Raw genomic sequence first — 27586 nt, forward strand, 5'->3', positions numbered from 1 at the left:
ATCGCCTGTCCCAATAGAGGGCTTGCCGGTGAACTGACTTCCTCCCATATTGCTTAGGGGGAAGCGGGAGGTTTTTATTCCAAGCCAGCCACAAAATAAGATGAGTCATTGAAAGGGGAAGGTGGGAGACATACAGACAACGGTGCTTTCAGGCTTTGCTCCCTTTGGAAAAGAGAGGCTAGGAAGCGGCAAGGCTAGAGAGGAGGACTGGCAAACCTGCAGCCTTCTGGATGTTGGTTGGACTCGAACCCACAGCAGCCCGGCTGGCCAATGGTCAGGGGTGGCAAAATTTGGAGGCTTGTCCCTGATCTAAGAGGTAGCACCTCCCTCCTCCATGGGCTAATGTTCTGACCTGGCATGAGGCGGTTTCCTATGTTCCTGCTTACAGCAGCCGTTTATTCAAATCCATGAGGACTAGCACCTTATTTTGTCTTTAGGGGAGCCGAGTGGTGGAGAAAGCTGCTTTCGGTCCAGGCCCCAACACCCCCAAAGGTCAGTCTGGGAGGGACTCCTGTCCGAAACCTTGGAGAGCTGCTGCCAGCCTGTGTAGACAGTACTGAGCCAGATGGGCTTAGTGGACTGACCCTGCATCAGCACAAGAGTTCCTGGCAATGAGAAGGCAGCAGAGAGAGGAAACAAGAATTAGCCATGAATCCTGCATTGCAGGGGGTTGGACTAGATGACCCTGGGGTGCCTTCCAACTCGACAGTTCCATGATTCCTCCGTTCAGATCCCTCAAATGGCTTGTTCCTCTCCTCCTCCTCCTTTTTTCCTCCTATGCTTGAGCCGGCCATTCCAGGAGCATCTGCCCAGCTTCGCGCAGAGCAAATTAAGCCACTCAGCCCTCCCTCCGCTGCCCATCCCTGGAAGACTCTCAGCCTGGCAAAGAGCAGCTAAGTCCTTCCCCGAGCAGTTTCTGCTGTGCGTCCCTGAACACAAAGGGAAGGGGAGGGTGCCCAGTGCCTTATTAATCACGAAGACAGCCAGGGAGTCTTTTAAAACAGACACGTTGGAGGGGTCTCTTGTCTTGATAAATGCAGCGAGGCGTCCGCTGCTCTCCAGAGAGGTGGCAATATCAGGCATTTGCAGCTGGCTGCGGGAGAGGGGGGCAACACACACAGACAGTGTTGCGTTTTCAAAGGAAGCCCCCTGCCCTGCCCCCCTCTTGGCCAACCCCAGTGGCCCTCTTTGGGAGACGAGCCCACTTTCAAAGAAGCATAGAATTTTGGTGTTGGAAAGGGACCCCCAAGAGTCATCTAGTCCAGCCTCTCCAGCTTGTCATCAACCTTCTTAAATTGTGGTGCCCAGAACTGGACACAGGATTCCTGGTGTGGTCTGACCAGGGCAGAATAGGGTGGCATGATTACTTCCCTTGATCTGGACACTAGACATCTCCGGATGCAGCCTAGAAGTGCATTAGCTTTTTTTGTTGCTGCATCCTTGCAAGGTGTCGACTTGGGAAATCTTTTCTGAGGCCTCAATATTTTCCTCCAGCAAAATGTTTTCCCTCTCTATTTCTTCCTGGGTTGTTGCTGTTTTACAGCTCCAAACACCACAGAGAAGCTGACCTTAGGGATAACTCAGCAGAGCATGAGACTCTTAATCTCAACATCACGAGTTTGAGCCTAGCATTGGGCAAAAGATTCCTGCATTGCAGGGGGTTGGACTAGATGACCCTCGAGGTCCCTTTCAACTTACAATTCTTTGGTTCTGTGGATCCTTCATGATTTTGGTGGGTGCATTGCACAGGTTTTGCCACAGATTTTTGATCTCGTGGGTGCCTTGATTCCGCCCCCTTCATTCACAGTTTGCCCACTAAAAATACTGAGAAAAACAGTGGGAGGGGAGGAATTATATTGACAAAATTGTAAACATGTATCCTGTTTTGCTGGGGCCAGTAGGGAAAGGATTAGAAAGTACCTGATCAGGACCTGGGAGAGCTCCCAGGTCTGCGGCTGATCAGGACCCCGGACAGCTCCCAGTGGGCTTTGCTCTCTGAGCTTGCGGAGATGTTGTCTCAGCAAAGGCTTCGTCATCTGAGGTCTTGAAAGCGCTGGCAGGGCATGACCTTCCAGTGACTCTGCCCTCTCGGGAGAGCTGCTTGCAATATTTATCTTCTCTTGTAGTTGCATGTGCTAGCACACAGAGCTGATACGCAGCGGCAGAAGTTAACTTGAGTTGTTAAGCTGGAATGTAAGAAGGGGTTTAAGAAGGATGTTGACAACCTGGAAAGTGTGCCGAAGCAGGCAACCAAGATGGTGAAAGGATCTGGAAGCAGAGTCTTATGAGGGATAGCTGAAGAAGCTGGGGATGTTTCGCTTGGAGAAGAGGAGGCTGAGAGGCGATACAAGAGCCATCTTCAAATACGTGAGGGGCTGTCACATGGAGGATGGAGCGATATTCTTTTCTGCTGCTTCTAGGAGGGGGGAATCCAAACTAATGGATTCGAATGGCAAGAAAGGGGATTCCGACTAATCATTAGGGCACTGTTTCCCAGAGTGGGCAATACCACCCCCTGGGGGGCACTGGAATGATCTAGGGGGCAGTAGTAGCCTCAGGTGCAATTGAGGGATGTTGAATAAAATAAGGGGATGGTGGAAGCGTAAAGAAAGAAGAAAATTTTGAAAAACACGTTTCATCTGTTGTACAATGAATAAGGTGTCTTATTTACAACAACGTATTTCTTTATGATGTTGTAGGTAGAAATATAAATATACAGAAGAACACATATTTGTCCCTGCATCTTTCTGTTCGTATGTTTAAAGAAGGTAGATTTCCAGGGGGGCACTGAGTATTTTTTTTTCCTGAAAAGGGGGCGATAGGTCAAATAATTTTGGGAATTAGAGAGAACTTTTGGATGGAAATAGATATTTGACAGTGGAGCAGACCGACTTCCTCAGAAGATGGTGGACTGTCCTTCTTTGGAGGTTTTCAAGCAGAGGTTGGGTGGCCATCTGTCATGGATTCCTTAGCTGTGATTTCTGCATTTCAGGGGGTTCGATTCCAGAGGTTGATAGACCTCTCCTGTATGAATTTGTCTAAATTTGTATGAATTTGTTGGTGGCCCTCAAACCCCATGTGGGAGTGAGTTCCATGGTTTAACTATGGAACTATGTTTTCTTGCGACCCTCTGGTTGGTTCGGATGCAGTTCTTTGGCACCAATAAATCTGATTTTACCAGGGACCAACCAGCAGGTTACATAAGAGTGAGGAAGTTTTTGGATTCTCAAGGACTTGTCACCAGGCTGGATGGGGCAGGGCAAAGCTGGCTTGATGTTGAAGAGGTGGAAGTGGGGGTTTATTGGGCTGTTCTTGTTTTTATTCTGGTTATGTATTTTGTGTTTTTATATAGTGATTTTATGTTGTGAGCCACCCTGAGCGTATAGGGTGGAATAATAATAATAATTTAGACTGAAGATGGAGGAGACCAGTGCAATAGGCAACTCTCCATCCCATCCTCAGTCTATGCACATAGGCACTCAGCACACAATGGATACTGAACATGCACAGACTTCATAGAGCTGTTTTGGGGTCCTCCCCTCTGCTTCTTCTCTAGAGCTTTATCCTAAATATTTTTGTGCTTCCACAAATATCAAGGCTCCCTCAAGCCTCCTGCACTTCACGGGGTTGGTCTTGATGACCCTTGGGGTCCCTTCCAGCCCTGCAGTTCTCTGTTTCCATGATAAGCCTCCACATCCTTTCCTCTTAGGGAATTGATCTCTTCTGGGAGTTTTTCAGGTAACACCTAGGACTTCTGCAGAATCAAGAGAGACTCCTAATGTTGGGTAATTCTGAACTCCAGGGAGAAATCGGGGAAGAATTTCAGTATTTTCTTTGCACAGAAAGCCAAGCTAAGACAGGCAGGGTGTGCCACAGGGAGATCTTGTCAAATGTCTCTCTGAGACAGGAAAGTGGGGGTGGGGTGGGGGAGAGGTCCCCTAAACACGCACACCCCCAGACCCACCACTGAGAGTGACGTGTCCCTTTCTGCGACATCCATTAGCTCTCCATTTAGGGAGGAAAAACTGAAAGCGCGATTAAAATAAAACCTCCTCTCTTGCCTGTTTTCCCTCGACACACACGATCTCAGCAGCTTGTCAAAAATTGTCACTTTTACGGAGGGGGGGGGGGAGGAAAAGAGGCCAGAATGCGTGATGCTCTGCCCGCCTTGCAGAGCGGGCCAGATCCCGACTTGCCGCGTGGATTTTTCGCAATTAGAGAGGTGCTCATGGGATGCTGTTTGGCACCAGGCGCATAAAGGCTTTCCCTCTATTTGTGCTCTTGCTCCAGCACACCCCCCCTTTGCCCCCCCCATCCCGAGGAAAGGATTTGCCATTTTGGCATGTTTTTGGCACAAAATCACATTGAAAAGCCAGATTAGCCTTTGGGCTAGGTCAGAAAGAGCATATCCATTAGATAAAAAATGATGATAGCGCATGCCCATGCTTTAGCAAAATTGACAAGAGGGGAGATCACACACACACACACACACACACACACCACCCTCACATCTGCTACAGCTTGAATAATTCATAGCACTCATGAATATGCCAATCTGGTGATTGGTGATTAGGTTCACATAAAATGCAATTTAAATCTTGGCAGGATACCGGATATATCCCCCTCCCCTTCTCTCCAGACCCTATGCTTTGCTGCAACTTCCCTTCTCTTTGTGGAGCAGTTGCAGAGCCCTTTCGACCGAGATTCGCACCAGGGTCCAGAGAATGCTGGGGGGGGGGGGGAATGACACAACCATAAGAAGCACCTGCAGGATGGGGCCAGTGCCCCCACCTAGACCAGCATCTTATTCTTGTGGCGTCCCAGACGCCCCAATTGAGAAACCCACAAGCAGGAGCTGAGCACTAGAGGACTCTCTCCCAGGGTTAGAAATTCAGATGTGTAAGCCAGGCGCCAACTGGCTCATTAAACCGAGGTTGCATCACCAAAACAGAATGTCTAGTTGCCATTTTGAGACAAGACGCCTCTAAAAGTCTTATTTTTCAAAGGATGGACTGACTGTGATTGACTCTCAGTTAAACATCTGGCCAGTGCAGATGACAACCTTGAGGTTGGATAAGAGATTTGGGAACTTAAAGGCCCAAGATTAGAACCTGTTTGGCCTAGTGGTTAGCGGCAGGGGTCAGCAAACTTTTTCAGCAGGGGGCCGGTCCACTGTCCCTCAGACCTTGTCAGGGGCCGGACTATATTTTGGAAAGGGGAAAAAAAGAACAAATTCCTATGCCCCACAAATAACCCAGAGATGCATTTTAAATAAAAGGACACATTCTACTCATGTAAAAACACGCTGATTCCAGGACCATCCACGGGCCGGATTTAGAAGGCGATTGGGCCACATCCGACCCCCGGACCTTAGTTTGCCTACCCATGCTCTAACCACTGACCTGCTGGCCTCACCACACCCACACCCCACCCCGCAAATATGCAGCCAGCCACAATTTTGCATCCGAACCTAGATTCATTTTTGGATCCCCTGTTTCTTTTGATGATATTTACATTTTTGGCTCGGACGGTTGCCATGTGCTACCTTTCCTCGCCTCGATTCCAAAATGCCAAACTTGTCCCCTCCCCCCAAAAGGCAGATGGTCCAAATTCACACCATATTGAAGGGAAATTGAGAAGCAGAAAAGTTACACCCACTCTGCAGAGAAGGAGAGAGAGGGGGGCGGGGGGAGAGATTCTGGCTCAGCTGGGAATTTCAGGCCGGCCCAATGAGACAATTCTTATTATCGCAGGGCCAATGGACCATTTCGTTTATTTGTTGATATTTATTGCACTGATATTTATTGCTAGTTGACCAAGGGGTCATCTAGCCCAACCCGCTGCAAATCAGGAATCGCAGCTGAAGAAATCACAGCTATTCTCCAAGGCTCACGCGACTCTCCATTTAACAGTGAGATAGGTTAGACCAGCCTTTCTCAACCTGTGGGTCCCCAGATGTTGTTGAACTACAACTCCCATCACCCCTAGCTAGGAAGGCCAGAGCTCAGGGATGATGGGAGTTGTAGTCCAACAACATCTGGGGACCCACAGGTTGAGAACCGCTGGTTAGCCTGAGAGAGGCAGTGCCTGGCCCCCACCCAGTGAGTGTCCTGGCCCCGTGGGGATTCAGACACTGGTCTCTCCGAGGTCCTGACCAGTCTTCCTCAACCTCAGCCCTCCAGATGTTTTTGGCCTACAGCTCCCATGATCCCTAGCTAGCAGGACCAGTGGTCAGGGATGATGGGAATTGTAGTCTCAAAACATCTGGAGGGCCGAGGTTGAGGAAGTCTGCTCTATCCCATGGGTACCCTAGGTTAGAGCATTGTCTCTGCATGCAAAAGGGCCCAGTTTCATTCCCCACCAGATCTGTCTTAGGGCCAGAGACAGATCCCTTGCCTGAAAACCTCAGAGTGCTGCTGCCAGTCAGTGTCTAAGCTAATTGGACCAGTGATGTGACCAATAAGGCTCCTTCCTCCAACGAGCTCAAGGTGGTGTACCTGCAGTCCCCACAACAACCCTGTGAGGTAGGTTAGGCTGAGACTCACAGATGCTTTAGTTGAGATTCCTGCATTGCAGGGGGTTGGACTAGATGAACCTTGGGGGTCCCAACTCTATGATTCTTTGGTTCTATGGGAGGCAGGGACTGGTCCAAAGCCACCACCCAGTGAGCTTCATGGCAGAGTGGGGAGATTTGAACCCTGGTCTCTCCCAAGTCCTAGTCTAATGCTCTAACCCAGGCATCCCCAACCTTCAGCCCTCCAAATGTTTTGGACTACAATTCCCATCATCCCTGACCACTGGTCCTGTTAGCTAGGGAGCATGGGAGTTGTAGGCCAAAACATATAGAGGGCCACAGGTTGGGATTGCTCTAACCACTATGCTACACTGGTAGGTGCCTTCACTGCTTTGTTTTCAGTGCCTGATAGAAACTTTTTTTCCTTTAGCAAGGATACTCAGGCAAGTACACCTGACATGCCTTTTAAAAGATAGCTTTATTCTGTTCAGTATATGTGTGTGTGTGTGTGTGTGTGTGTGTATAAATAAATTCTGGCTACTTTTTTGGGTGAAGCTAACTTGTATTTAATATCTCGTTTTTATTGGTCATTTCAATGTATATTTTATGTAAATCACCTGGAGGTTTTGACAAGCGATTCTCTCTCTCTCTCTCTCTCTCTGTATTTAATGTGCTTATACCCTGCCTTTCTCTGAAGTTGGGATTCAAGGCAGCTTCCAACACTTAGAAACATCATTACAAACTTCAAATTAATAAAAGGAAACTGCTTTCCTTCCCTGGAGGATTTTAAGCAGAGTTTGGGTGGTCATCTGCCATGAATGCTTTAGTTGAGGACCCTGCATTGCAGGGGGTTGGACTAGATGACCCCAGGGGTCCCTTCCAACTCTACCATTCTATGATTCGTTGATTCTATGAAAGCAATAGTTAAAAGACATCAGGGCACATTTAGAACCAACAATTAAAATCCAGTTCGTCCTCGCAGCAGCTGAATGGTCAGCATTGCCTGGACCTTAGTGTTCCTAGAATCCTATCATAAAGCTGGAAGGGACCCCCAGAGGTCATCCAGCCCAACCCCCTGCAATACAGGAATCACAGCTAAAAGTTTCCGAAGGCTTGTCTGAACAGGGAGGTCTTAGCCTTGTGGCGGAGTCTCTTGGGAGTGAATCCCCATGAGAAGTCACAGAAGACAGATAGAGATTATTGGCATCTGCCTGTCTCAAGAGACAGGAGTGAAGTCAAAGCACTGTATTTGCAGCACTGAAATGGCCTCCCCACGGTGCAAATCTGGGCAAAGTGTCTGGAGGTCCTGGGCTGCCCAGAGGTCAAGATCCCCCTTCCGGCCTCACTGAGGGGGTCGGAAGGAAAGCAGAGCAAGACGTTTGGCACCAGCTTGGCTGCAGGAGTTGCCAGAAGGCGCCATCCAACTGCCTTAGGGACTCCACTCCAGATTTGTGTAGGGTTCACTCCTGAGCGAAAAGTTGGGGCGCGGAAGTTGCATTTTGCCAAAAAGAAAAGATGAGTGTTTTAAGGGGCTTACTCCCAGGTAAACGGGGACATGATTGCTGTCTTGCAGAATCCATTGAGGGAGAGCTTGTTTCATAAAGCTCTGAATCTCGGTCACTGGAGTGGATTGGCATAAGGCAGGGAGGGAGGGAACCACTAGACAACATTCCATTGATGAATTGTCACAATTAGCCAATGAACACTTTGATTGCAAATTAAAGAGAGTTCCAAAGTTAATTGCCGCTGGCCATCTGGACGTTTTCCCCCTGGCACATCCGACCGGCTGAATTAGTGCAAAGATTTCACCCCATCGCCGGTTATCAAGCCTTGGGCTCCAATTATACGTCGACTCCAGAGATCTCAAAGACTCCCCACAACCTGCCCAGGGACCCACCAGTGACCCATAGGCAGAACTCTTTGGAAAACCCTCCGAATGGAAAACCACCGCCTTATGTACAAATCAGCCTACTAGAGAGGCAGCGTGGTGTAGTGGCTAGAGGGTTGGATTAGGACCTGGGAGAGACCCGGGTTTGAATCCCCGACTTGGCCATGAAGCTGGCTGGGTGTGACGTTGGGTGGGGGCAGTTGCTGCCTATCTTGGCTTAACCTACCTCGCAAGGTTGTTGTGGGAACTAAGAGAGGAGCAGTGGTGAGCTATCTATGCCACCTTGAGCCCTTTGGGGGACAAAAGTGGGATTTGACCTCAAGAAATAAGTAGATGTCTCTGTCAGCAGAGCATGGAACTCTTAATCTCAAGGTTGTGGGTTTAAGCCCCACATTGGACAAAAGACTTCTGCATTGCAGGGGGTTGGACTGGATGACCCTCATGGACCCTTCCAACTCTATAATTCTATGAAATAAAATGTTCTCTGAGGGATATAAAGGCCCAGCTCAGCAAAGGCCTGAAAGAATCCATGAGGAGCTGTCCCAGGTGCTGAACAGTTTTGGAGCTTGTCCTGCCTTGAAACCCTGTACTTTTTGTAGACCACATTTATATCCCACAATTTTCTCTGTGGATCTCAGAATCATAGAATGGTAGAGCTGGAAGGGACCCCAAGGGTCATCTAGTCCAACCCCCCACAATTTAAGAAGGGTACTGACAAACAGGAAGAGGAGATCAGCCAAAATGATCAAGGCTGCTGATGGATGTAATGTCTTCCATTAATCTGTCCAGCATTTTATTACACTTTTAAAAAATAATATCAGCCTTCATCTAAGCTACACAGGTCCCTCCCCTGTTTTTATCCGTAAAACTGTGAAGTAGTTTCGGCTGCGCAAGGCTGCGTGAGCTTCAGGGCTGCCTGGAGGTTGGAACAGGAGACCTGGTCCAGCAATCTAACCACAACACACCAGATCTCATATCCTGCAGCAGGGAGTTCCACAGACTAACAGAGTGAAAGGGGGGGGAGCACTGTGCTTTTGCAAACATGAAACCTGACGGCCACAAAAAGTAAGACGAAAAGCATATTTAAAAATTTCAAACAGCGGAAAGGCAGCCCTGATTGCTGCAAAAACCCCATTTTGCAACCGTGATTCACATCGAACCAAAGACAGAGGCTTCAGTCTCCTCAGCATGCTTACTAGGGAGCACATCCCACAGAGCTCAGTCAAAGTTACTTCTGCGTAGGCAGCTGAGATAAAACTGCAACATAAACCCAGCTGATCTCAATGAGCTGGGATCAGAACAGCAATTTCTTGCGAGCAACATAGATATTACATAACACTTTACCCTGAAGCCTTAATTAGAAAGCTCAGCTCTGCAGCCATTTCCCAACTCAGGTCTTGCAGTGCAACCACCGGAGACATGTTCCTCTGGGCATGTGCAGAGGACAGTTCCCTTTGCACTGGCTTGGCCCCACATCTTTCTTGTACACTGTGGAATAAGGGTGTTCAGGGGACCCTTTTCCACCAGCACCGGAATCCTTCGTCCGTGAGGTTTTGAGAGTGGCTGCTTTCAACAAAGGCAATCTGTAGGTCCCTGGAAACCCCTGCAGCCTGAAACCTCTGGCTAGGACTGGGGAGAAGAGTGAGATTTAAGAAATAAGAAAGCAAATGAACAGAAGATTAGAAGAGCCTTCTGGATCAGGGCAAAAGCGGCCAAGCTTTGCAGTATCCTGTTGTCACAGTGACCCATAAGAACCTGGGAATCTAGACAGGCTGCCTCTGGACTGGGAGGTTCCTTAAGATCATCATCATCATCATCCAAGATTCTTAATCTCAGGGTCATGAGTTCAAGTCCCATATAGGGCAAAATATTCCTGCATTGCAGGGGGTTGGACTAAATGGCTCTTGGGGTCCCTTCCGACGCTACAATTCCATGGTTCCAAGGCTTTCAGAGCCTGCCTGCTGGATAAGGCCACTGGCCCACCTAGTCCAGCCTCCTCTTCTCGAAGAGGCCAACCAGATGCCTCTTCTGGGAAATCCTCAAGCACAAGAGCTGCTCTCCCCTCCTGCAGCTTCCAGCAACTGGTGTTCAGAAGCATTGCTTCCTCTGGCCCTGGAGGCAGAGCAGAGCCATTGTGTCTGGCAGCCAGCCTTAGCCTTCTCTTCCATGAATGCACCTAATCCGCTTTTAAAGTCATCCTAGTTGGCAGCTGCCTCTACCTCCTGTGGGAGGGAGTTCCATAGATGAACTCTGCAATTGCACGAAGAAGTCCTTCCCTTCCACCTTTCTTCCAAGAAGTCCTTTCTTCCAAGTTCACAGTGTCCGTTTCAATGGGTCTACTCTCCATGGGGCAAAGAGTAGGTTTAAACGCCTTTATCCTCCTGGTTTTATTTCTTCCACAAAACTCATATACCACTTGTAATGCAATAAAATAATATGCAAGGGCTGCTCCATGGAAGAGGGAGCGAGCTTGGTTTCCCCTGCTCCTGAGGGTGGGACTCGAACCCGTGGCTTCAAGTTACAAGAAAGGAGATTCCAACTAAACATCAGGAAGAACTTTCTAGAGCTGTTTGACAGTGGAAGGGACTCCTTCCGAAGGTGGTGGACTCTCCTTCCTTGGAGGTTTTTAAGCAGAGGTTGGGTGGCCATCTGCCATGGATAATTCAGCTGAGATTCCTGCCTTGCAGGGGGTTGGACTAGATGACCCTTGGGTCCCTTCCAACTCCGCAATTCTATGGGTCTAGGAAATACTCCACTTTCCCCTCTCCCATATCAGGGAATGGTTGGCATTTGCAGGGAAGATAATGGATGATAAGGATAGTCCACCCACCAGGTGCTTTTTCCTGACTGCTCCCCCCACAGTGCCCTCTCCCCTCTTGGGATCTGTGAAACATACAAGGACCCCAACACCAAGTTCAGGTCATTGGATCCATGCTTACGGTATCACTTACACTGACCAGCAGCAGCTCTCCAGAATTTTGGGTGGGGGTCTCCCACATTCCTCCTTGGGGATGGAACCTGGGACCTCGGCATACACGGAGGCTAGTCTCGCATGCTTGTGAACAAAGGGCTGATTTAATGGGAACTTATGGACTTGCTTTATACCAAGTCCATCTAGCCCAATATCGTCTGCACTGACTGGCAGCAGCTCTTTGGGGCTTCCGGCAAGGAACTTCTTCTCCAGCTCCACCCATGAGCTGTGGTCGTCCTTTCCTTCTCATCAAAGTATGACCCCAGTCCTCCTGATTCAGAACGAACAGGAAGCTGCCTTATTCTGAGCCAGACCGCTGGGTCCATCTAGCTAAATATCGTCAGCACAGACTGGCAGCAGCTCTCTAGCGTTTCAGGCAGTGGGTCTTGTGGTCTCACCTAGATGACCCAACCCGCTGGGCTGCTGTCCTTTCCTTTTAAAAAACAAAGCAAATTTCCAGTAGAACCATAAAATTGTAGAGTTGGGATCTTTTGCCCAAGGCGGGGCGAACCCATGACCCCGAGGTTTTGAATCTCATGCTCTGCCAACTCTTTGTGGGTCTGCATACAGGGGCTAAAGGAAGCTGGGGGGGGGGGGAGAGAGACTCTCCCAGGTGCCAGACCCTTCCCAGCCCTATCTAGAAGTCCGGGTGCATCTGAACCTTCTGCCAACCTCCCACTGAACAACAAAGCCATCTATCTCCACACATAGCTCACCCGTCATGCTGCATTTCGGATCAGCAGCTCATGAGTCGCAAGCACGATCTCCTGTTATCGCTGCTGCTGCTGCTGCTTATATTATTATTATTGCTATTACTACTACTACCGTGGTCATCTTCATCTCTTCCACGCCAGCCTCTCCTCGCCCCTTTCCCAGACCTGTTGGTCCCCTTCTGCACAGCCCCCTGGAAACAAGGCACCCCCCTCTTTCTCCCTGTTCACACAACACCCAGATGTCAGCAGGTTTTCACCCCTGTGCAATTCCTCTCCTCCCTTTCTCACAAGCGTAAAGCTGTATTATTCAAGAGCTTACCCATCTCATTATCACACAACTCCTTCCTTCACACTTCGCCTTTCCCTGGGTTTAGATTCCCAAAGGATGTTGGTGTGTGTGTGTGTGTGTTTTAAAAACAGACCTGCTCTCTGGCAACCCCTTCTTCTGCCAAGTGTTCCCTTTTTCTTTCATTTAGCTTGTTCTTACACTTACACACCAACACACTTTAAACGGGAAGGGCTCCACCGCCCTCCCTTTTCCTTCCCATTCACCAGAGCTAACACCATGCCAAGCCCTGAACTCCCCAAATTCTCTCTAATTCTTTCCCTGCCTTTCTTTGGATTAGCTTATTCCCCCCCCTACACCCCTCAAAATAAGTCCCTTTTCACTCCGTGCTGGAGACAACACACAGAGGGAAAAGGCAGCCTACATTTCCAAACACTTCTATCCTCTTAGCGGATTGCAACAAAAAGAGAGAGAGAGAGGACTCGTTTGCTTAGGGGACTGCAAATTTTTGCAGCTGGTCAGTTTCCAGGTTCTTGAAGTGGACAAGCAGGAATCTCCCTCCCCTCCCTCCCCCCAAAAGAAACAGGGAGGACTCCTTCGCCCAAGGATCTCCCATATTCCCTCTCAGATCGCAAAAAAAGGGAAAAAATGGTTCATTTCCTTCGGGGACTGGCAGATTTTGGAGATTTGCAGCTGGCCGGTTTCCCCCCAAATCAAATGGAAACAAACGCTTCTCCCCAGAAGCTCCCCAAAGGGGCGAGTTATTACACACAGAGAGAGACTCCCCCGTACACACACTTTCTCTGCCATCAGTGCCCCCTCCCCATCCTTCAACCCCCGAGCGATCCTGCCCCCAAGTGAAATGAAATGACATCCCTGCAGGAAAAGAGACAGAGGTCTCCAGGACAGAATCAGAGAATAACGTGTTTTAAATTCAGCTGATCCTAATATTTGCAAAACAAGATTTTCAATGAAGTTAGGGCTGGTTTTTGGGGAGGGGTTGGGTGCTATTTTTAAAAAATGCAAACAAACAAACAAACAAACACGCCCCTACCTGACTCTCTCACTCCTGTGCCTCCTTTTTTTTTCAGAGTCTGCAGGAATGCATCGCAGCGAAAGAGGAGACTTCTCCCTCGCCCTCTCTCGCTTCTCCGAGCAGCGGCGGAGGAGGCGACGGTGCCACCGGCTTCCGAGGCGGAGGGCGATTTTTCAAAGGTGGGGTGTGCGGGGTGGGAGATGGACCCACTCAGAGGGGGCTGAGCCCCACCAGCAGCATCCCCTGCAAAGGAGAGGATGGAGGGGGGAGGAGGAGAGGGGCAGGGTGGGTGAGTGGGTTTGTAGAAGGGGGGTTCCCTACAGCCAATCCTCGCTTCAGCTCTGGAAACAAAGGGGGCAGGCAGCCCAGATCAGCCTGGGGGGAAACTGCAGAGAGGCTGGTGTCGAAGGGACCCTTGCGTGGCGCCCCGCTGGTTCTCCATGGGGGGGGGGGTGATGGTTGTGGGGTGGGGGTCTCGCCTCTCCCCTCTCGCCTCCTCGACCTGCCTGGGCTCCCGCTCTCTCTCTCTCTCTTCCACCTGCACGCCCAGTTAGAGAGGAATAGCAGCTGCTGGTGGGACTGATGGTAATGCAAGGCAGAACTGGGAAAGCGGGGGGGGGGGGGGATGAAGAAAGAGAGTATCAGGTGCGCATGCGCTTGGGTTCCTATAAAGACTCTCTCTCTCTCTCTCTCTCTCTCTCTCTCTCTCTCTCTCTCTCTCTCACACACACACACACACACACACATTCTCTATCTCTCTTACAATTACACTTACACTTTTTCCAGCTATCAAAGCACCGAAGGGCAGCTCTCGGGCATGCAACTTTTGCAAAACAAATATGAAATAAGTTCGTGGGGGTTTGGAGAGAGGTTTGCAGGAGTTGCTTGCCTGCCCAGATCTGGGTGTATTGATTTTTTATTAGGGTTAGGCTTGCCATAAACAGCCTCGATACGATTCTGCAGTGGGGAGTTTTTAAAACAACAACAACAACATAAGAAACGATGAAAGGCAATTCAGTATTTGGGGAAAAAAAATTGAAAACACTTCCACTCCTATCTTTCTATATAGCATATAGGTAACGATTGCATAGGTGAAAAGGGTATTTCAAAGGGTATTGACTTGCATGTCTTGCTGAAAAAGGGAGAGAGAATGGAATAGACACCCGAAAGCACAATGGGGTCACAGCCAGTGCAGGGGTGACAACTTGAATAAAACGTTGCGGGAGGCCAGGTAAGCCCCGCCCTGCATAATCGATCACATGACTCAGTGCGCACACACCATTTGAAAGGCAAAGCCCATTCACTTTGGGGGACCCCTCAACTATTTTCTTTAGGGGCAAAGGGACCTCAGCCCCAAGGAGTTTGGCTCTGATGAGCCAGTGTTAGCCCAGCTTAGGGTGGACCCACTGAGATCCCTGCATTGCAGGGGTTGGGCTAGATGACCACTGGGGTCCCTTCCAACTCTACAGTTCTATGGTTCTTTTAAAACAGGGAAAATTGACTCGCTTGGGGCCATTAATTTCAATGGGCCCGCTCTGCTTTTGTTGGTTACAACTTACAGTTTTAACTAGGAGGGAGGGCAGCAGTTAATTTCTGTGGGGAGTTCTCATTAAGGAGGTGCAAGGTCTAGGTCAGGGGTCAGCAAACTTTTTCAGCCGTGGGCTGGTCCACCGTCCCTCAGACCTTGGGGGGGGGCGGACTATATGGGGGGGGGTGAACGAATTCCTATGCCCCGCAAATAACCCAGAGATGCATTTTAAATAAAAGGACACATTCTACTCATGTAAAAACATGTCCGCGGGCCGGATTGAGAAGGCGGGCCTTAGGTCGCCCACCCCTGGTCTAGGTGAACGTTCTCCAATAGATCAAGCTCTCTCACTGAAGAGAGGTTTGGGGGCAAAAAGACCAGAATAGCAACTCTGCCTTCCCGGGAACTGATGGGGTGGAATGATGGGGCGGCCGTCTGTCATGGATGCTTTCCTTGAGATTCCTGCTTTGCAGAGGCTGCGCTAGATGGCCCTCTGTTTAGTATACTATAATTCTACTTCTATTCAGAGTTGGCCCATTGGAATTAACTAAGCCAATGAAGTCAAAAGTCTGTGGATATCAGTGGGCCTGTTCTAAGTGGTAATTAGATGGCTGCAACATTTAAGGGCAACACTGTTACGCAAGCCCTTAGCTTGAGATCAGTCGAGTTTCCTGCATTGTAGGGGGTTGGACTAGATGACCCTCAGGTTCCCTTCCAACTGCTGGTTCTATTACTTGCCTCATATGTGCCTGTTTGGCTACGTGCATCTGCACGCCTTGCACTTTTACAAAATGGCACATGATATTTGTTCTGCTTTGGTGAGGAGCAGACATTTCAGCCTGGTGTGCCCATCCTTTGGAACTCCCTGCTGCTTGATATCCAGAAGGCATCTTTGCTTCTTTGTAGCTTTAGACCCCTGCTGAAAACTTTTCTGGGTCTATAAATTAGCTACCTACATTTGTTTTAAATGTTCCTCTGTAATGACAATTAAAATTGAAAGGGGTGATTTTGACAGTTCAGAAGAAAAATCTGAGAGGACACCTTGAGGAATCAGTTCCCCAGGGGCGAGCAGGTGGGCGGGAAGGCAAACACCCTGAGAAGCTGGAAGAGGAGGGGGTTGCTGGGTGACAGGATATAGGATATAGGCACCCTCTTCCTTCCCCTGCCAACGACCCTCAGCCACCAGCTTGCACAGAAAGAGCACTTTTTCTCTCGCCCTACAAAGCTGGGTGTGGAATAATGGAGAAAGGGGAGCCTTCTTCCTTGCCTTTGGCAGCGTCCTCGTGAAAGAAGAAGTCCCCTATTCATTTCCATAGGATGTGCGGGGCGCCCTCTCTGAAATCCTATAGAGTGGAGGTCTCTCATTTCCTATCTGATTGTATAGGCCTCCTTTGCATAGCGAAAGCCACTGACTCTGTTTCCTGCCATTTATGAATTGACAGACGGGGCAGGGGATCATTGTTCTGTTGTGACATATATATACAGGGGTCTCTGTCTCTAGCTAAGCCGGTGCAGCTGTGTGGTGTATATCTGTGTGTTAAGCTGGCGGGGGGAGCCTGCTAAGAGACCCCCTACCCTCTACTGAATAGAGAAAAGGATAAAAAAAAAATGATGCCAAGTTTCAGAGGCTTCTTCCCTTGCAAGGAAGAAGCTTTTGCAGCATTTAGCTCTCATCCCTACCTGGGGATCGGACACAGAATCCTAGAATTATAGAGTTGGAAGGGACCCCTGAGGATCATCCAGCCCAACCCCTTGCAATGCAGAAATCTCAAGTAAATCATCCATGACAGATGGCCACCCAACCTCTGCTTTAAAACCTCCAAGGAAGGAGAGGAAGACTGTTCCCCTGTTGAACAGCTCTTACTGTCAGAAAGTTCTTCCTGATGTTAAGTCCGAATCTCCTTTCCTGTAACTTGAATCCATTGGTTCAGGTCCTGCCCTCCGAACCAGCAGAAAACAAGCTTGCTCCATCCTCCATGTGACAGACCTTAAGATGTATGGAAGTGAGAGCTGGACCATCAAGAAGGCTGATTGCCGAAGAATGGATGCTTTTGAATTCTGGTGCTGGAGGAGACTCTTGAGAGTCCCGTGGACTGCAAGAAGATCAAACCGATCCATTCTGAAGGAAATCAACCCTGAGTGCTCACTGGAAGGACAGATCCTGAAGCTGAGGCTCCAGTACTTTGGCCATGAGAAGAGAAGACTCCCTGGAAAAGACCCTGATGTTGGGAAAGATGGAGGGCACAAGGAGAAGGGGACGACAGAGGACGAGATGGTTGGACAGTGTTCTCAAAGCTGCCAGCATGAGTTTGACCAAACTGCGAGAGGCAGTGGAAGACAGGAGGGTCTGGTGTGCTCTGGTCCAGGGGGTCACAAAGAGGCGGACACGTCTAAACGACTAAAGGACTAAACAACAAAATTGAGTTGATCAAGTCTATTTCCAGATTTGCTTGTAACCAGAGTTGTCTTGAAAATGATGGTTTCGCTGTACAGTGGTACCTCGGGTTACATATGCTTCAAGTTACATATGTGTCAGGTTACAGACTCTGCTAACCCAGAAATAGTACCTCGGGTTAAGAACTTTGCTTCAGGATGAGAACAGAAATCGTGCGGCAGCAGCGGGAGGCCCCATTAGCTAAAGTGGTGCTTCAGGTTAAGAACAGTTTCAGGTTACGAACAGACTTCCAGAACGAATTAAGTACTTAACCCGAGGTACCACTGTATAGGTTATAAAGACAGGCCAAATCTTATTAAAATTGTTTGGATGTTCTAATACTTGTCAAAATATCAAATTATGCATCCTTTTCTCCATGATAGCACCCAGTGTGAGATTTTGGGTTGTTTTCCTTTGGGTTCCAATTACTATGTTAGGTGCCAAAATCATGTATAAGACCAATTCTTCTATCTACATTGGTATCATCAGAAACATTCAGTTAACATTAATTTTGGACAACAAACTTGCCCTAAATTTACCAAGCTTATCAGAAGCACTCCAACAATTAGGTGATACGGAAGAAAACATTTTTGACATTTTGCAAAGGACCGACCCCTTCTTCCGAATGCTCTGATCAAGTGGTGGGAGCATCTTTGGAAAATAGTTCTCTTTCCTGTTACCAGGGATCAAATATTAGTCGTATCCATGCTGGGCTAGTGATGGCATTTTTTTATTTTAGGCTGCAAGAAAGAGCAAAATTGCCATCAAACTAGGTCACATTTCTTTTTGTAGAAAAGAAAGATGTATGATTCAGTCTATAAAGACGATGGAAGACAGAAAACCTGCAGGAATTGGGGGAAGGGGGGGCAGAAGGAGCAAAGAACCAGGTCGCGGGTGTCTTTTCATTCCCTTCTGGTGGAAAGTTTCCAAAAGAGTTATTTCGGAAGGTACAATTTCACATCAGAAGGGAATCCCTGCAGGGCTCTGTCCTGCGCAGCTGGGCCGGGAGTGAAGCTGCGATGGATGGTCTGCCGCGCAGCGCTGCCGTAAAGGCATTGGATGGCAAAATTCATCGAATCGTAGAGTTGCAAGGGAACCTGAGGATCATCTAGTCCATCCCTCTGCCATGCAGGAATATGCAGCCGTCCCCAGGGATTGAACCTGCAACCTTGGTGTTATCAGCACCAGGCTCTAACCAACTGAGCTATCCAATTTCATCCATTAAAAGCAGTGATGACTTCTCCATTAGAGTGAACGGGGTGGGTGCTGGGTGCCCCATGAGCCAATGATAGGCAGAGCTAATCAATGCCTCCGTTGCCCCAGTCTTCCTCTTCCCTGCAAGAGTCATATTTTGTATTCTCATTTTCTATTTTTTTCTGTTGTGAATCACCCTTGGATCTTCGGATGAAGGGCTATATACAAATTTAATTGATTATTATTATTATTATTAACAACAACCACAACAACAACAACAACAACAACATCCATGCCACACATTTAAAGCACATTTCATAGAATCACAGCATTGTAGAGCTGAAAGGGACCATGAGGGTCATCTAGTCCAACCCCCTGCAATGCAGGAATCTTTTGCCTGACATGGGGTTCGAACCTACAACCTGGTGGGTTCTTTTGCCCAGGAATCTTTTGCCTGCCCTGTGGGCTCAAACCCACAAACCTGAGATCAAGAGTCTCATGCTCTACCGATTGAGATATCCCACCAACCTGAATTTTCTCCTCAAGGAATCCTGGGAACGGTATTGCCAATGGTGGCATAGCAGGTGAAGAGTCGGACTAGGACTTGGGCGGCCTCTGGGTTCAAATTCCACACTTCTCCATGAAGCTCACTGGTCGACCTTGGAAGGCATTTGCTGCCGCCTTACTCGAACCAACCTTACAGGGATGTTGTGTGGATTAAACAAACAGGAAGAAAGAACCAGGTACACCCCATTGAGCTCCTTGGCGGGAGGGGGGGGAGGTGGCTCATAAATGCAATAAATAGAATAACAGATGACCCAGCAAGGTGCTACAATTCCCAGCACCCTTGGCAAACTATAGTTCCCGGGCTTTAAATGTGTGTTGTGCATGTGACCAGGGCACCGCTGAGCCCGGTTTTCTGAACTGGGATGGGGGGTATAAATAAATTATTATTATTATTATTATTATTATTATTATTATTATTATTACCAGCCTCCACTGCTCAGAGCAGCAAGAGACTCCAGGGGTTCCGAGCATTTGCCCGGAGTTTGATTCCTTGGAATGAAGGTCAGCAGAGACTGTGCTGTCTTAGGATATAGAATCATAGAATTGTAGAGTTGGAAGGGATCCTTTTTTAAAAAAATAATCTTTATTAAGTTTTCCATTTAACAATCCAATCATATCACATTAATTATTCCAGATTATGAAGTCCAAATATTTTGCCGAATTTTAAATTTTGTTGTGGGTTCCCATGTTTCGAGTTCAGCGAGGGTCCAATCATCTCATATTTATGCTGCTTTTGATGTTCACAAATCCCATCTTCCGGTCTTCTTGTTGTTATCATTTTTCATTGGAAGGGATCCTAAGGATCATTTAGTCCAACCCCCTGCGATGCTGGAATATGCAGCTGTCCTGCATGGGGATTGAACCTGCAACCTTTGCATTATCAGCACCATGCTCTAAGCAGCTGAGCACATATACACAACCTGAGCATAAGACGGGGAGTCTTGCCACATTAGCACCCGGACAGATCTTGCTTCTCCATTAGTCACAGCTTTGGGTCCAGCACAGAGCAAGCAAGTCCTCAGTGTCTCCCGCTTCCAGCTGAGCTCTCACCCACCACAACTCTGGCTCTTGTTTTTCTACCTAGCAGCTAGGTGAGGGGGCTGGAGGAAATGCCCACCCATTAGTCCTGAGGGCAGCCTCACAACTCGTGCGACCATAGCTCATTTTGGGGAGGGGGGGGTTCTGGTAGGAACTCTCAAGTGGCCAGCCAAGATCATTGTCTTACAAAGAAACCCGTCCGGCCTTTTTCAGAGTATTTAAAGAAATATTATGGTACAATGAATTTGAAAGCAGGATTTGAACTATGAGCAACAAAAAGAATTAGAGAGTATCATATTACGGTTAGGATATAAAAAACTGTAGATATGGCTCAGCATAGGGATAGAATTAAAAAAACACTGTGGAAAATGGGGTGGGAAGCTGGGGGGGGGGAACCACACCAAATTATTATGTATTGGAATTTTATGTGAAATTTATGAAAATTTTATGAAATCTATATTTTTAAAAAACAAACCTGTCTGGCTATTTCAGCAGCAGAATCTTCTATTAGATTCTAAGCCATGCTAGGTATAGGACTCTGAGAATTAGAAGGGACCCAGGGCATCATCCAGACTGACCCCCCCCCCTCCAACACACAGCACCATTCTTATATGGGAGCTCGATGCATTTATCAGTCTCTCTGCCTATCACACCCAAGCCCCATGCGAATATATGCAGCACAATTGTATCTTGCAAGTATGTTCTAGGATGGCCCTACATGCAAAACCCTGTGCACTCCAACTGCTTTCTCCCAAGTAGCCCTACCTTCAGGAGCTGAATGGGGCTTGCCCAGCAAGCAAGGCAGGAAAAGCTTGCGCAAAAAAATGAGCTTTTAAGCTCTCCACTTTGCATGCAATTAATTTGCATGGTTTTAAGCAGCTGGCTTTTGACCTTGAAATCGTGCAAATTAATTTGGTGCAAGATGCAATTGTACTGCACATGCACACACCCTGCTGGCAACGGTGTCCCCTTCCCACAAAAAATTCTGCTGGTGCCTGCTCCCTGAGTCAGGAAGGGGCAGCAGCCTGGAATCTGTGTGCATTACTCCTCTTTGTTCTTTCCCTTTCCATTTCTCATCTCCCCCTCCTTTCTCTCTCTCTCTCTCTCTCTCTTGATTTTTCTAAGCTGTGGAAGAGAAGCCAGAGGCTACGATATAGCAGATCTGATCTCCCAGATGTGCGAGGCAGTAAAATGCATTCGGTTGGGGGGCCGGGGGAGGAGGGAGAATAGTTAATATACCAAAACAAAACACAACCCTTCCTAACGCACAGAAGAAAATAACAATAGATCACGCTCCTGTCACATTTATCTGGAAGCAGAAGGCGTTCCAGCAAATTGGCAGCTCTGTGGGATGTGTAGGAAGACAAGAAGACTCAGCCTTATGCTGAGTCTGACCCCACAGGGGGCCTCAGTATCGCCTACACAGGCTGGCAGCAGCTCCCCAGGGTTCCTCCTACCTGGAGATGCCAGCAGGGATTGAACCTGGGACCAAAACACCTCTGCTGAGCTACTGCGCTTCCCCCAAAGAAATTATAAGATACTAGTCCCCATTGTTCTGATTCAGAATGGGATATAGGAAGCCAGTTTATACCAAGTAACACTGTCAGGCCTTCATGTTATAGAAACTCAGATACAGTGGTACCTCGGGTTAAGAACTTAATTCGTTCTGAAGGTCTGTTCTTAACCTGAAGCACCACTTTAGCTAATGGGGCCTCCCACTGCCGCTGCACCACCGGAGCAAGATTTCTGTCCTCGTCCTGAAGCAAAGTTCTTAACCCGAGGTAATATTTCTGGGTTAGCGGAGTCTGTAACCTGAAGCATCTGTAATCCGAGGTATCACTGTATATCAGCTAATTGCCAAATGGCACCTTAAACTTTGGTTACGGTTGCCACAATGGAATGTCTCCAAGCACTTTTTATTTTCTTTTGCAGTGGAGTTTACAGTGCATGAAAACACCAAATAAAACAAATTCAAGCTTCCAGGAAAATATTTCAGGTCCTTCTCTAAGTGGCATTTTGCTTTCCTCCTATTTATTTGCCTACTCAGTTTATGGAGCTGTCCCATAGCAGAAGGACTCTAGTGAGCCAGTGGGGTGCAGTGGTGAGAGGGTCCGACTAAGACCTGGGAGATCAGGGTTCGAATCCCCACTCAGCCCTGAAGGACACTGGGGGGCCTTGGGGGCTGGTTGCCATCTCTGAACCGAGTCTCAGGGTTGTAAAGGTAAAGGTACCCCTGCCCGTACGGGCCAGTCTTGGCGGACTCTAGGGTTGCACGCTCATCTCACTCAAGAGGCCAGGGGCCAGCACTGTCCGGAGACACTTCCAGGTCATGTGGCCAGCGTGACAAGCTGCATCTGGGGAGCCAGAGCCGCACATGGAAATGCCGTTTACCTTCCCACTAGTAAGCTGTCCCTATTTATCTACTTGCACCCGAGGGTGCTTTCGAACTGCTAGGTTGGCAGGCGCTGGGACCGAGCAACGGGAGCGCACCCCGCCGCGGGGATTTGAACTGCCGACCTGACGATCGGCAAGTCCTAGGCACTGAGGTTTTACCCACAGCGCCACCCGCGTCCCTTTCCTCAGGGTTGTAGTGAGGGTGAAATAGGGAGAAGGAGAACCATGGACACCACCAGGAGCTCCTTGGAAGGTAAAGGTGGTATAGAAATGTTTTAAAAAGAAAAAAGAAAGAACCACCATGATGCCACATGAAACAGACGTGGCCTTCCTCCAAAGAATTCTGGGAGCTGTAGTTTATGAAGGGAGCTGAGAGGGGTCAGGAGACACCCCACCCACCCCCTATTCCCCATTCCACAATATATTGTTTCCAAGTCACCTTCCAAGGTAGCCCCACGGAGAGCGTATGGCAGTAGTCCACGTGGGAGATAACCAGAGCACAGACCACTCTGGCAAGACACTCTACAGGCAGGTAGGGTCTCAGATGGAGCTGGTAGACAGCTGCCCTGGACACAGAATTGGCCTGTGCCTCCATGGACAGCTGTGAGTCCAAAATGACCCCCAGGCTGTGCACCTGGTCCTTCGGGGGCACAGTTACCCCATTCAGGACCAGGGAGTCCCCCACACCTGCCTGCCCCCTGTTCCCTAGAAACAGAACTTCTGTCTTGTCAGGATTCAACCTCAATCCGTTAGCCATCCTCCAAACACCTCTGGACACTCACACAGGACATTCACAGACCTTCCAAGTGTCCCTGTTTTCCAGGGAAAGTCCCAGATTTACAGAAGCCATTCCGGTTTCTGATTTGATCCCAGAATGTCCCACTTTTCCTTAGGAGGTCCCTGTTTTCATCAGAGAAATGTTGGAGGGTCTGGATTCACTGCCTTTGCTGGTTCCAATTTAAAGAAGAGGTAGAAGCCACGGATGTCATCAGTCTTCCTGAAGAGGTAGGGGTGTGTGTGTGTGTGTGTGTGTGTGTGTGTACACTCTTCCTCCTCCTGAAAGAAGATTTGCCCTTTTGAGCACCCCCTCGCCATCATGTTGGGGAGAGCAAGACGAAGAGAGCAATGACTTTACACTGCCGGGGTGTCCCTGACACACGTACAGCCTCCCCGGTCCCGATCCCCTGTCCAGGTGTGCCTTGTTCCCCGCTAGAAGCAGCAGAGAGAAAATGGGGGGTGGGGGGAGCAGGAAAGAGTCGTCTGCATTGTGAGCCCCCCCTGCCCAAGACCCCAGCTGCAAAGGAGATCATTAAGGGATGAATGTGATCCCTTCTTCGGCAACCGGGTTCATTAGCAACCGGGACCTGAGAGGAATAGTAATTAATTGTGGGGGGTGGGCACTGGGTGTGTGTAAGGAGGCCAGGGGGAAGTCTGCCATCACACAATTGGCTGCCTGTTTTGCACCGGGGAGAAGGGCAGTATCCTGTCATCTGCACAGTCCCTGGCTCGAAGTCGGCTCGACCATAACCACTAGGCAATGGTGCCTTTATGGAGGCGATGGGCTGTTGGGCGGTCAATCCACCGCTCACATTGATTCGCTTGCCTGTTTCCCCCCACCCTCAAAAGATGAATGTCAGAAATTTGGAGAGGTGGCTGGCTCCACCTAAGAGATTCTTGAAATATTCAGCCCCATAGAGCTGCTTTCCACTACACAAAGCCAGGTCCCATAAAACGAGCTGCCCTAGTGAGAAGGTTGATGGTAGTAGCATATAACGCATTCGGCTTGGTGTGGACCTATCAAAAATGCATATGCAGCATATAGCATGTGATATTACATGTGATAATAGGTCAGGACTAGGTGTTAACTTGAATAAAATATGGGAGGGAGGCAGGTAAGCCTCACACCACATAATCGATCCCATGACATGGCACACACACAACATTTGAGGGGGTCTGGCCTCAAGTGGCAGCGAGTTCCGCAGTTTAACTCTGCATTGCCCGAAAAAAAGTCCTTTTATCTGCCCTGAATCTTCCCTGGATGTCAATGGATTCTGGTGTCGTGAGAGAGGGAGGGAGACTTTTCTTCTTCGCCCACCTTCCCCATGCCATGTGCAAACTTCTATCCTTTGGCTTGCCCTTTCTGAAGCCTGGGGCGAGGGAAACGGTGCCCTCCTTGGTGGACTGGCCAGCGGTCTGATCAAGGCCGGCTCTCCTTGCAAAATGACCCCAACCTGGGAGCAGGAATGAGGCAGAGAATCTCCAAGCCGGCGGGCTGCCGTTTCGCCTCGCCCTCCTGTCCTTGCAGCGAGGCACTCTGGGCGACGCATGTGGGTCCAGCAGTGCTTTCCTGCCCCCTCGCCCCCCCTCCTCAGTGAGAGGTGGGGGCACTCTCCCTCCCTCTCAGCCGGCCCAGGAGAGGGGCACATGCGGGCGGCGTCATCCCAGCCCCGCAGCCCTGGCCCAGGCACGGCTCCAGCCTCAACGAGGGAGCCTGTCGTGGGGGCGCCTGGGTGCCCCCCTCGGAAATCCGCCCCCCAAACCGTGTCACTGAACTCTACAATAGGTGTGGAGACCAGTTCAGTAGCCTTCTCTTCTTCTTTCGAACCCTCTCTGGGTGCAGGAGCACAGGTCTGGGAGGGACACCAGGAAATCATCCAGACTGACCCCCACAAACGGAGAGCAATAGTCATTTCCCACACAGCACACTAAGAACCCCATTCCTCAGCACACAAATGCAGAGATGAGTTTTGCCAGGGTGCCGGTCTTAAGGAACCCCGGGCGCGTTTCTCGGCCCCAAAAAGGCCATTCCATCGCTACGGCGGCGTCTCTTCTAGACAGAGCTGCCTGGAAATCCAATCCCGTGAATTAAATTGACATTTTCAGATAATTCCCCACCGCCGGATTATTCCAACCAAATGTCAACTGAATCATAAACGCCTCAGATCCCTGGTGTGGAAAGTTCACTCCCCAAATGTTGCTCTGATCCCGCAACACTTTTGCCATCAGACCTGGGGGAGGGGGGGCGCTGGTGGGACATCAAAGAATCATGGAGCTAGAAGGGACCCCGAGGGTCATCTAGTCCCGCCCTCTGCAATGCAGGAATCTCCGCTAAAGCATCCAGGGCTTTCCTTTAGATCAAGTGTCAGCAGGGTTAACTTGCGTAGTGCAAAAAGCCTGATCTCCAAGGTGGGCGTCTCAGAGCTGACATTCTGCCGGTGGCAAAGCACTGGGGAAACTCCGAGGGACCCCGCCCCCTCCCCATAAAACTCAAGCAGAGGGGGAAAGGGACAGCTCTCTCCTGGAGGGCGGGGGCAGATTGGGAGGTCACCGTCCAATAACATTGTCCTGGAAAAAGTGAATTTCTTTTATTCGAAATTTAGGGCATTTTGCCTCGTTCTTTAAAAAAGCAATTTTATTAAAGGTTTTCAACATATTATACAATAAAAGCCAAACAGAGCTAAGACCTAAAGAAAGCGCGGGGGGGGGGGGGAGAAAACACACCCCATTTTATATTCTATCAAGCTTCTATCTTAATCTTCAGAGATCCACGACTTCCCAGTTCCCACCTGAGACAGCTCCCATCTGGATCCCTGCGTGGCAGGGGGTTAGTCCAGACGACCCTCGGGGTCCCTTCCAACTTTATGATCCTATGATTCTATGAAATAGGCACCCTGGGGGCCGCAGCAGCCCCCACCACGGGCGTAGCCGGGTTTTTGTCGGGGGTGGGATAGGCTTTATGTCGTGGGGGCCCGACCCGCAGTTAGGTGTTATTATTTTTTGATTTACGCCCATGCCGCCCACCCTGATCGTTCCGCGCATCCCCTCTCCCTCTCTGGACCTGCTTGGACTTGCAGACCCCCCCCCCCCCAACACACGCCCGAAGCTCTGCCGAACTCATCTCCTCGGGGCCATTCGTCTTCATGAGCGTGAGTTATGGTCTTTTCCCTCTCTCGAGGAATGTCATGGCACCCACCAGCCCTTGCGCAGTTTATAGATGGGGATATAATGGGTGCCCCTTGCCCCCCCTCCACACGCCCCCCTCTCCTGGCTGGACGGGAGGGAAATTGGCAAGGAGGGGGGTCCGACGCGTTGCCAGGCAAAGAGGCGGAGACCAGAATGCGGAGTCGCGCCTCTCGCCTCGCCTTTCTCTGGCTTGGGCACCACGCAGCCGGAGCCAGGTTGAGGGGCTCATCCGCCCCCTCTCAAAACCCACCTCGTTGAGAACGGAGGCCTTTTGCGGACTCTTTAAACAAAGATTACAGCCGAGTGAAATCGCGGGCAGGATTCGATACAAGAGCGGCGGAAGAAAAACGATAAAATAATTGTCTTGGGGGGGAATTGGCGATACAATGCGGTAGAAAAGGTTTGAGTAAAAACACTGTGGAGGTGAGAACTTATGGAGTTAAGTGTTTGATTTGAAGGGTATTGTGATATGTCTGCTCCATCTGTTTTTATTTTATGAACCATGTGATGGTTCTACTGATCGGGTGATGTGCCGATTTCTGGTTCCTCACCTCAAAAAAGCGCATTGCACAGCTGGAAATGGTTCGTACCAGGGACATGGCACGGAGAAAGTGGACACAGAAGGCATTTCCGCTCTCTCTCAAAGAACAGTCGGGAGGGACCCTGAGGATCATCTAGTCCACCCCCCTGCAATGCAGGAATAGGCAGCTTGACCACACGGGAATCAAACCTGCAGCCTTGGTGTTATCAGCCCCAGGCTCTAGCCAGACTATCATAACACTGGGGTGCGTGGAGAGGGCTGGATTAAGACCTTCAGAGGCCCAGAGCACTTAAAAGATGTTTATATTTAAATCAAAATATAAGCAGTAATAAACCGTAAAATATAATTTTATTTTTCTAAATGAAGCAAAACCTACAGTAAGATGAAAAATAATGTTTATTTTTGTATGCTTCTATTTTATTTATATTTGACTTTTCTCCCCATCCTACTTTTTCTGCTGGCAAAGTCTTTGGTCAGATCCTACAACGAATCCAGAACGTGGCAGCCAGACTGGTGACT

The 27586-nt window shown here is 49.2% G+C and overlaps 1 protein-coding gene and 1 long non-coding RNA gene across 4 annotated transcripts in view; both read right to left on the minus strand.

Annotated features, from left to right (window-relative positions):
• NCAN (neurocan) overlaps positions 1–14009 on the minus strand; it is a 62324-nt gene extending 48315 nt beyond the window's left edge. Inside the window, exon 1 of the mRNA XM_083421361.1 lies at positions 13427–14009. The gene's annotated coding sequence lies outside the window, so the exon portion shown is untranslated. The remainder of the gene's footprint in view (positions 1–13426) is intronic.
• Positions 1–27586, minus strand: part of LOC310668667 — a 76202-nt gene that overhangs the window by 48315 nt on the left and 301 nt on the right. Inside the window, exon 1 of one of the 3 annotated variants that reach the window (XR_014506774.1) lies at positions 13405–13417. The exons of 1 other annotated variant lie outside the window; for it this stretch is intronic. This is a non-coding gene — a long non-coding RNA (uncharacterized lncRNA). Of the gene's footprint in view, positions 1–13400; positions 13418–27586 lie in introns of those variants that run through there. One more of the 3 variants, XR_014506775.1, reaches the window with a different exon arrangement.

The sequence above is a fragment of the Podarcis tiliguerta genome, assembly GCF_965153285.1.
Source record: "Podarcis tiliguerta genome assembly, chromosome: 18".
NCBI classification, from domain to species: domain Eukaryota; kingdom Metazoa; phylum Chordata; class Lepidosauria; order Squamata; family Lacertidae; genus Podarcis; species Podarcis tiliguerta.